Genomic DNA, 10,465 nt, shown 5'->3' with positions numbered 1-10,465 from the left:
GATAATAGAACGTACCAAGCCTTCCCATAGCACCATGAACTCTGGGAAAACATTAAAGAAAATCACTGAAGGGAAAAACAAAAAATCTAGGCGCTAGAATTGGCTTTTTAGCAAGGAATTGGCTTGCACTTTCTATCTATTGACTTCCTTATCTCAGTCCTCTGAAAGCTAACTGATCTGAGCCCTCAAGATAGAAGGATGCAAGAAAGAGGCAAGCCAAAAATTAGGTGTTACAGGTGTATGGGGCTGCTGAATCATGGCCTGAAGCTCTGATTGATCACCTGAGGCAAGCACTGAGTCAGCCATGGGAGCACAGGTGAAGGCAATTCAGCTGTGCTGCAGGAAGGGCTGGAGCCTGGCTGCACCCCTCCTAGACCCATTTAAGAACTGACTACCAGGGGGGAAGGGTCTCTTTTGGGGAGCCGCTCCACTGGAGTTTATTACGCAAGTCCAGGATTGGGTGAGTGTTTTCTTTTCCTTACTCTGGTATCATAATTGCATCAGACAAACTCCTGGATATACTATACCATCTGTATATTCATTGATTGTACAACAGGCAACCTTTCATCTTTCAGTACAGAACTGTTTTGGCATCTTTAAGAAATTAGCTTTTTAAAAATTTATTTATTTACTTATTACTTCACAGTGTGAAAAAGCAAGAATCTTCAATGTAGGTGGTAGCAATAGAGAAGAAATATGAAAAAATCTGGAATCCAATATATGTGAACATTCTTTTTGCTGTATTTTCTAACACCTCCCCTAGAATTAGAAATATTGTCGTTCATGTGCTCTATCACTATTTTGTCCCGCTTAAACTTCCATGCTAGAAAACAAATTTATCATCCAAGATGGCCTGACATGGATACTAAAAGCAAAAGTTTGTGTCTTTTTTTTTTTTTCATATTAAATATTCCGTGATTACTTTGCTGTTTGTTTTAGTAACTCAATGGTTATATAGAGCCCACTCAGTTTTACAGTTTACAAATAAATACGGTGTGATTGCTCTTGCTCATGAATTGAGTCTATCTGTTGTTTGAATCTATCTATTGAGTCTGTATGAATCTACTATTCTTTAACAGTGTTGGAAGACTACTGATTCCTTTTGTTTGTTTATAGTCCTGAAAGGTTGTTTCATTGTAGAAATATGAACATTATTTTACAATTATTGTTTTTCTTTGTCACATTCATTCAGTAAGAGAGCAAATAATTTATCACAGTATGTGAGTAAGTAGTAGTCGAGGTAATATGTTGTAAGATACACATGTACATAAGTTTTCATCACAGAATATGGAGTTATTCCTAAGTATACCCCCATATCTGTAGAAATACGTTTCTGTGATCATTTTTATGGTTGTAAAATTTGTTGTAGACAAACTGCACTGATATGTACATTTTTGTTGCTGAAGTCGTGTTGGTAACTGATTCAATTCTAAGTGTCTTTTTGTATAATTACTTAAAGAATAACATTGGTATAAGTAATGACTGCTTTCAGCTTCCTTTATCTGTAAAGACAGCTGGGTTTTGGGTTGGTGCCCATTCCCCTGGAAGTGATTTCTTGTAAGGTTTTTCTTGAAGCTTCTTGCTATTTTCTGTCATGGATACAGTTGGTGATTCTCTGGAAAGTGTAGTAAAAAGATGATGACAAATATTGAAAAGATGAGAATATCAAATTACAATTTGTGATATATTTTAATGACTATTATAAATATGACTTCCCCTCTCAGTTCTATGCCTTATGAAACAAAATATTTTTCTTGCATTCTTATAAAGTCTAAGGATTCTTGGGATAGAAGACCTAAACAGACAAAATTGATGTTTTTCTTTTTTCTCTCAAAAGAAAGTATTGCAGAATTTTTAGGGGTAAAATCTTGTCAAAATTGGACCCAACATTATTGAAATGCAGTTAACCTGCACTGATATATATTACTATTTTCTTCTCTCACTCAATCCAAGAGAGAAAGATTCCTGAAAAAAATACAGATTAAATCCAAAATGGTGTGGGAATAAAGAAATTAGAGATACACAAATTTGTAAAGGAGAGACAGTTAAGGATACTTAAGACTGCTGTGAAATATTCATATGAGTAAATTAATCTCTGCATGAAATCTTTGTGTTAATTTTGCTGTAATTCAGCAGGAGAGGTGAAAAATTGAGTGATCATGGTGGTAATTTCAGGTGCTTTAGGGTTACTGAGCAGCCATTTCAAGGGAAAGACAGATGAACTGTAGAGTCCTCAGAAGCAATAGAAGTAGAATTCTTAGCAGAATATAGGATCATAGAATGCCTTGGGCTGGAAGGGGCTCCAAGGATCACAAAGCTCCACCCCCCCTTGCGATAGGCAGGGCCACCAATGTCCAGATCCGTTTGGTCTGGAGATAGACCAGACTGCCAACCTGGGAATGAGGTATCCACAGCCTCTTTGGGCAATTTGTAGTTTTGTGTTTCCTGGCTATAGTCAGCTGAGTGTATCTGGTTCTAGCAGAGGACCAGTTTATACATGTTTTAGCACAGTGTCACTCAAGGGGTGAGGAGAAATGGCAAATTGTTACAGCCTCAGGACTTTTCTGACCTCCTTCTTTTCAAAAATATGTGGAAGTGAGTGATATTATTTGTTGATCATTTTAAGTCTTTGGAGCCTCCAAAATTAACTCAAAGAATGAGAACTGCTCAAGATGAGCACTGAAGTCGATGTCAGTGCTAGTTGCATTTGTTTTGTTTACAAAATGAGTGTTTATTAAAAACCATGCAGCAAAAGCAGTTCTGATTGCCATTCAGTACAACTTGTATTTAGTAACGTTTTTCTTTTCTCTTTCATGGTTAATTTGGTATAGGTGTTGGGGTTTTTTGTTTGTTGTTGTTGTTTTGTTTTTATATATTTCTTCACTTATGGTCACCTAGGTTTTGCAAGAGATCTGCCTCTGGCCTGTATTTCAACTGTGTTTGCATATAACATGACTGCTGTTGAATTTAGAGCTTACTGAAATGGAGGAAAATCATGCTCGGTTTTCTTCCAATACTTACTATAATATTAAGACCAAGTATGAAATGCTTAGTACTGTCTCCAGACTAAAGTTGTTTTGGAATTTTATGTTTAGTAAATAATCATAAGAAGGTTTATTAACCTAGACCATTCAATTTGCTGTATAACTTACTGAATCTTGAAGCTACAATTTGGATTTCTTTTTTCAAAACAATTTTGAAGTCCCAATGATTTCACGTGTAGGGTAGAGAAAATAGCCACAGGCATCCACACCTGTATGTGAGCCAATGATCTGTCTCTCTGCAAATGATCTCTAGTTAACAAAGGATTCGTGATTACTGTTCCTTTTATGCCTATTTAAAGTGTCTTAAGCCTTTTACTAATGGACTTATTTTATAACTAGTCGCAGTTTTGCTTTTTGTTACTGAGTTACATGGGGCTGCCTATGCAAACCTGCTCACAGCTGAATCAATAAGTTAAAGCAGTGTGTAAGAGCAATATATTCAACAGTGCTGAACGCCTTTGTTAATTTTCTAATAATGGACAAAAACATCAAAGAGGTGTGCTTTTTAAAACATGACGCTAATTATCTTTTACTTGGCCACTGTATGCCATTATTTTAAAGAATGTTATCTATCTCCATATGCCGGGGCACTTTACATGGGAGCAATTGGTGAAGTAATTTTGGCTGGGCTGTGTTAGAACAGTCCCTTTGGATCTCAAAACCAGGACATTGTTCTACTGACCTTCTAACTGAGGTCAGTCTGATTTCTGACATTGACCTCAGTCAAAGAAAGAGATCTGGCCTTTGGTAAATCACTCCAGCTTCTACTGAGATATTCACATTTGGGATAAGAAGTCATCATATTCTTAGATGCAATAAGCACTGATTTGGTGTAGAGGAGTTCAGATTAAAATAGGAATACAGATCTTTACACTGGAACAGACAAGCCCAGAGGCTAACAAAAGACGCAACTGCTAAAATTGCACTATTAGTTTAACTAAAAGGAATTTCAGCTTATATTCGTCTGAATGTCTGTACTGTAATAGATGATATTGCAAGGTCATTCATAAAAGGCTGCCACCAACATAAAAATTATCAGCTAAAATGATTAGGAAGCAACATTACTGTGTCAAAATACATGCTATAAGTATTGGCAAGGATGAATCCACACCACTTTTCTGTAGCCTTTACTCACTTCACTCAGCCTTCATCTACTCAGAATTTAAAATCAGTTGAAGAAAGTAAGAAGCAAATGAAACTGTGAAAAATATTTTCTGAATATCTATAATTTAAAATAAAATTCCACTTCTGTTGTACTAATTCTTGTTTTCTTAACTTTGAAACAATTCTCAGCATAACTATCAGCAGTGAAATAGGAAATGTTTACAAACTCGGCCCTTTAGCAGTGATCTGCAGTGATAAGCACATTTCAGAATCCCCAGATATTTTTTAAAAGGTTATACATGCTAAGAGATTTTTTTAATTCCCAGGTTTTGCAAAATGGACTGCTGATCTATGATAGTCATTTGTTTCATCAAATCGTAGTATTTTCATATTTTTATTAGACTTTTTGATATCTGTTTCTCTTTAGCAGTTCCTGCCAAAGGCAGAAAATGTATTTCTCCATCCATGAGGTGCACTTCGAAGTCCATACCAATTAAGTGCCTTTTTTGAGCTACTTAGCTTTCTTCCCCTTTCTATTGATTTAAAAGCTGACAGTGTTAAATATCCTCAGAAAAATTAGGCTGCATGTTTTAGTAACATTTCTGTATATGTATTCCCCTCTGCATTACTTAGTCAATATTTTTTTCACTTCCTGTAGCAAGCCATTGCAGGCTGTTAACATTTGCTATGTTTACTTTAGAGAAAGCAATAATTCAGAGTAGGACAAGATGTTTAATCTTTGTGTTTTCCATAGAAGCTTGTAAAATTCTTTTAGCAACACTTTTTTTGGGAACCGTTAGGCAAATGTCCTACCAAATGTGTAAGTATAGGTATTTTTAAGAAGGTGAAGTCACATGAAGAATGTGATTTATGCGCTTCTAGAAGCCAAAATGTAATACGAGGGAATAAAATAAGAGCTCCTCTAACTGAAGTGCATTTTTCTGTAGGTCAACAAGCAAACTGTGGGGTGACAAGGATTGAGGGGGTGTCACCAGTGGAGAAGCTGAGGGCAGTAGTCAGGTAAACTTAATGTCTGTTTTCATAGGGAACACACAGAGTTTTGATTCTCTTCAAAAGCTCTCCTGATAGACAGTTCAGATATCTTTTTCCATTTGCCCAGTATCCCAGGATGTCTGCATATACTCCTTCCAGCCTCCACTGAATCTGTGTTTCTGTGTCAGTATTTGCATGAAGGGAAATTTACTTGGCTGCTGCTAACCTGGATTAATGTATTATTACCCTCTGCTTTTCATTAGCTCACTCTCCAGTTAGTTGGTTTGGTTCTTCCTTAACATAGTTCAGTGGAATGAATTTGAGCTAATGAGTATTTACGTAAATATTTTTCTGGTAGACCACAGCACAATAACCCCAGCGAGCACTGAGATGGCCCAGAGCTGTGAGTGGGGGAGATGAATGTTTAATTCAGATCAGCTCATAGCTGATAGAAAATAGAGGAGGAACCTCTATTTTTCTCTGGGTTAGTCAGCATTTGTTCAGGCCTTCTTATGTGATCCAGAGACTGAGCAATGAAGTCTCTTGTTCCAGTACATCTCTCTTATAAAGAAGGCTTAATTACTTCTCCCAATTACCCAGTGTGCCATTTATTTTTATAGAAATCTGTAATTGCCAATGGATCAAGGATAGTACTGTTGGAAGATACCAACATCCTTCAGCATAAGAATGCTTAATAGGCTAACCTGTATCACAGCTGAAACTTTGTGAAATTTGATTATAGGGTATTCAGTCTCCTATGTCCAGTGAAGAAGTGTTTAATAGCTGGAAGGCTAGCAGAATTCAGTTAATTTTTGTCTGTGTTAAGCTACAGTTTCATTAAAACTGTGCCAGGACTTTTGGAGTTTTATATATGTTAATGTGGAATAAAAGTGTTACTGTTGTGCTTCAAAAGCCAAATTTTTATTCAGCAGCAGTGCACTTGTAAGTGCTACACATTAATGGTTAGTTTTTAGAAGCCTGCTACAAAAATTTATGTCTCAAAGGAATTTTGCTTTTGTTTTTCAGTCTTGAAAATTGATAAGAGGCAGTAGTCCTGAGGCCTGGGGTTTATGCTCTGGCAGAGTATGTCATCAATCCTTCTCAAAATGGCTGGAGAAGGCTTATGAACGTTTCCTATGCCTGGGTTTCTAAAATTGCTTCTATAGTTTGCCAGCAGTGAAAGAAATGAATCAGACAACTGAGAATATTTTATACCTTCTTGCCTTTGAGAAAAGTCTTAATGTGATTAGGATAACTAGAATCACTTGAGTGTTATGAGCAATCTGAATACAAGAAGCATTTAAGGTGTTTGTTTTCTTATTAAATTCATTCATTTTCCCAAATGTTAAGATAAGGAAGGATTAGACAACTGTATCTTTGTAAGTAATGTTTTTAATAAAAACTTCCTGGTCTGGTTCACCCCTCTGATTATTATCCCTTACTGATAGGCTGTGACGATATTGCTGAGAGAAACGTGAGAGCCATCAAAAGGGACTTCAGGGCAGGTGGAGCAGGCGTACAGGTGGTAGTGAAGAATACTGAGAAAACAAGGAAAACCCATTTCATAAAAATAGGGCTGAGAGGCTGGTGCAATCACAGGAATTTTTATTTATTCATTCATTCATTTATTTACAGTGGGGTGGTTTACTCAGCATCTGGCATCGTGGTTGCTGATGAGTCTGATGGGTTGCAAAGGGGGAAAATGGATTCAAGCCCAGGAGTTTTCAGGGCTAATTGAGAGGGTTTTAAACTAGACATGAAGAGGGAAGGGAATAAAACCAGGCTTGTTGAAGATGAGTACAGGGGAATTATGACAGGATTGGAGTTCACAATTTAATGTTCACAAACAGAGAAGGACTGATGAGAGTTGTGGAGATTGGCAGCTGTCTTGGGCAGAGCAACCATGAAATGGTAGAGTTCTATAATCTTGGTGGAGTCAGGAGGGAAGTTATGAAAACTGCTACCTTGGACTTCCTGAGGGTGGACTTTGAACTGTTCAGGAAACTGGTAGGAAGGGTCTGTTGGGAGACAGCCCTGAAGGGTAAGGGGGTCCAGGAAGGCTGGTCACTCCTCAAGATGGAAGTCTTAGAGGCACAGGAGCAGGCAATCTCCCTGTGCTGTAACATGAGACATCAGGGAAGGAGACTAGCATGGAGAAACCAGGGAACTTTGAGGCTCTGGGAGAAAAAGAGAGTATCTACTGTGGAAGAAGGGACAGGCAATTTGGGGACAGTACAAAGAAGTTATTAGGATATGCAGGAAGAAAATTAGGAAAGCAAAAGCCCAGCTTGAACCCAACCTGGCCACTGTGGTAAAAGGAAGCAAAACTTTTATTAAAAACAAAAACAAAAAAAAAAACAAACAAACAAAAAAAAAACCAAAAACAAACAGTAAGAGGAGGGCTAAGGAAAATCAGGAGGCAGGAAATGTAACCACCAAGAATAAGGAAAAGACTGATGTTCTCAATGCCTTCCTTACATATATCTTTAAAAGTCAGACCAATTAACCCCTGGGTATCTTCAGAGTACCAGATCTGGACAGGCCGGATTGCTGGGCTGAGGCCAATGGGGTGAAGATCAGCAAGACCAAACAAGCCAGGTGCTGCTCTTGGTAGTAGGTGGATGATTGGACTGGATTATCTTGGAGATCTTTTCCAGCCTTGGTGATTCTACAACTCTTTTAATAATATTGACGTTCTGCACAATTTATATGCATTGCAGCTATCTGCAAGTATACACATCAGACCTGCAATGAAAAATAAAATCCTTATTCATAACTGCAAGTTCTGCTTGTTTATCAGCAAAACTGAAAATAAGCAAAAGCCAGGATTTGATGGAACAAAAAGGAACAGATCTCAATTTAAAATGTTATGGAACCATAATTATTTTGAAGTGCTTACCTCAGACTCATGTTACAATATTACCAAGAGGCAAGAAAAGCATGATAGCACTATTTCTATCATAAATTAGTAACAAGCCTGCAGCTGTGTAGCTCATTAAAAACTGTATCATTTAGGGATATTTTGAAAACACAGAGGTCCATTAAAAAGACTGGCAGTGTACAGTTGTCAAACAGACATGCAATTATTGTCATAATATTGCCATCAATTGGATGGGAGAAATTACATGATTAACTGAGAAGCTGCTTTATATCCTTTTGAGATTTCTGAGCACAATTTTCCCTTTGTTCAGACCAGCCATCACCCATCTTTGAATCTTCAAATGTGAGGTCTCAGAGTGTTTGCTGTGAAACTCCATTCCAAATATAACTTTTTCACTCCTGTTTCTGAGAGCGAAAGTATTGTTTCCACTTTCTTACCAGAAATCTGCAGCTATTTATGCTACCCTGTCCAGTCTCAGAGGTTTGGTTGCCAAATAAAAATCTAAAAACATATTTCCCTGACACCCATGCCATTCTCCAGAGATATTCTTGTCTTTCCATGCTGAATTTGATGGGGATAATCAAAGATGGGAATACTGCATCTCTCCTCTATGAGACTGGGAAAATACCTGCAGTGTCTGACGCTCCATAACACAGCTCTCATGGCTAGTGCAAGTTATCCATGTGTTTAGCTCTGAATTCACATGATTATTTTCAAAAGTCATTAACACTGAGCTTGTTAGCTCTGCCCAGGCATTTGACAACAGCTGCCTGAGCTGTTGCTCACACTCCCGCTGTGGTTTGTGCATGTGGCTTAAAGGCAAACCTTCCTTGGGCCTATCCAGGGCTCCATTTTCTGCCTCACAGGAAGATGAGGCATGCTTCATGCACTTTCCTCTGTGTTAGTTTTCTTGTTGGCATAAACTGCCTCATGGCAAGCAAAACACACACTGGTGCCCAACTGACATCTACCTCCTGCACTGCAGCGTTAAGAAGTTGCTTGTAATAGATGAGACTGGGATGGGTCAAGAGGGCAACAGGGCAGGGGGAAATCACCGGGTAGCTGAGGGAAGCATTAGGAACCTGAAGACAAGTGGCAACGTTGCTCTTATAATCTTAAGCCGCCTGCCTTTTCTCTCCATTATGCCCTCCTATGCTTTCCTGCTCATTCTCAGTGTACAGGACTTCTACATGTGACTCCAATATCCTTCCCTCTCCAAGCCTCAACCTTTCCCATTGCTTAGCCACAACAAACACTAGAACCATTCTTCTCACCTGCCCAGAGGTCAGCTATCACTCACTATTATTTTATCAACTGCTCTTAGTGGCCAATAAAAGTATGAAGAGTATATAGGATGAGGGCAAAGCCAGACCCTGCTGTATTGGAAGAAAAAAGAGGGGAAGAGTTAAGACCTCCAGGGATAATTTTTGTTTTTATTGCAACTGGAAGGAGTCATTTTCTCCTGGTAATAAATACAACTCCCATCTTATCATCCTCTCTCAATCAATTCACATTCACCAGCAGGAGGTGAAATGAGTGTATATTTTAGTTGATCTGATTCCTCTTTCCTCAGACAAAACAGATATTTACCTCCTTTGCCCATGTACCTCTACCTGACTGTGGTTAAATATTTGTTCATATGAAGGTGGAACAAAAATCGAGGTCTTGTGTCAGTGAATGGTACTTCATGTAGCCAGTTTTCTGGAAAGAAAAGAAAGGAAGTTTTCTACTTCGTGTCACTGAAAGAAATACTGTTTTTCATCAGGTAGGACTGACTACATAAGACAAGAGGACAGAATAAGGATATGCAATCTAATTTAATTTTATGGTAGCTATTGATGTCATTTTCTCTGTATCACATGAATATATAGCTGGCTGGCAAACCAGAAAAAACAGTATGATGTCTACAAATCTAGCACTTGTTTCGTGACAATTTTTCTTTGATAGCTACAATATTTTTCCACATATTTTCAGACATTTATGTGTGGAGTTGCTATGAGACAGTTATTTCTTATATATTTTTGCTTAGAAGAAGTTATTTGCAGATGTGATTTTATGAGAATTATAGATTTGATGTTTAAATACTGTTTGTAGACTTTGTGGCCTCCTTAATGGCAGCAATTTGTAGTGTTGATATTGCGCAGAAGATTTCCACAGAATGGTCACGAGAAGCTCCTTTTCAGTTAAAATCATTTGCCACATCTGTGTATACAAATTGGATAGGCTCTCAATAGCAGCTACTGTCCTCGTTCTTGCTTTGTCTTTTTGTGAGGTGCTTTTGGGAGCTGGGAACTAAGAGGAGAACAAGGAATCCTTTTTATTAAGCACTTTTCGTTTCAGTAGTTCACCCATTCAACACTATGCTACTTAGGCTTTTTATTTGTCTGTTTTTACTAGCATTTTTATTTTCTAAAGTAATCAACTTAAACATGGTGCTGTCCTG

The 10,465-nt window shown here is 37.9% G+C and overlaps 1 long non-coding RNA gene across 1 annotated transcript; it reads left to right on the top strand.

Moving 5' to 3' along the window:
- Positions 1–425: 425 nt before the first annotated feature.
- LOC128091327 (uncharacterized) lies at positions 426–6,560 on the top strand. The gene is made up of 3 exons (XR_008211353.1): positions 426–460; positions 5,096–5,168; positions 5,762–6,560. It is a non-coding gene; the product is annotated as an uncharacterized LOC128091327 (long non-coding RNA).
- The last annotated feature ends 3,905 nt before the right edge of the window (positions 6,561–10,465 follow it).

The sequence above is a fragment of the Tympanuchus pallidicinctus genome, unplaced genomic scaffold (genome assembly GCF_026119805.1).
Source record: "Tympanuchus pallidicinctus isolate F22 unplaced genomic scaffold, pur_lepc_1.0 scaffold5, whole genome shotgun sequence".
NCBI lineage: Eukaryota > Metazoa > Chordata > Aves > Galliformes > Phasianidae > Tympanuchus > Tympanuchus pallidicinctus.
The sequence above is the reverse complement of the archived record's forward strand: the minus strand, read 5'-3'. Positions and strand labels throughout refer to the sequence as shown.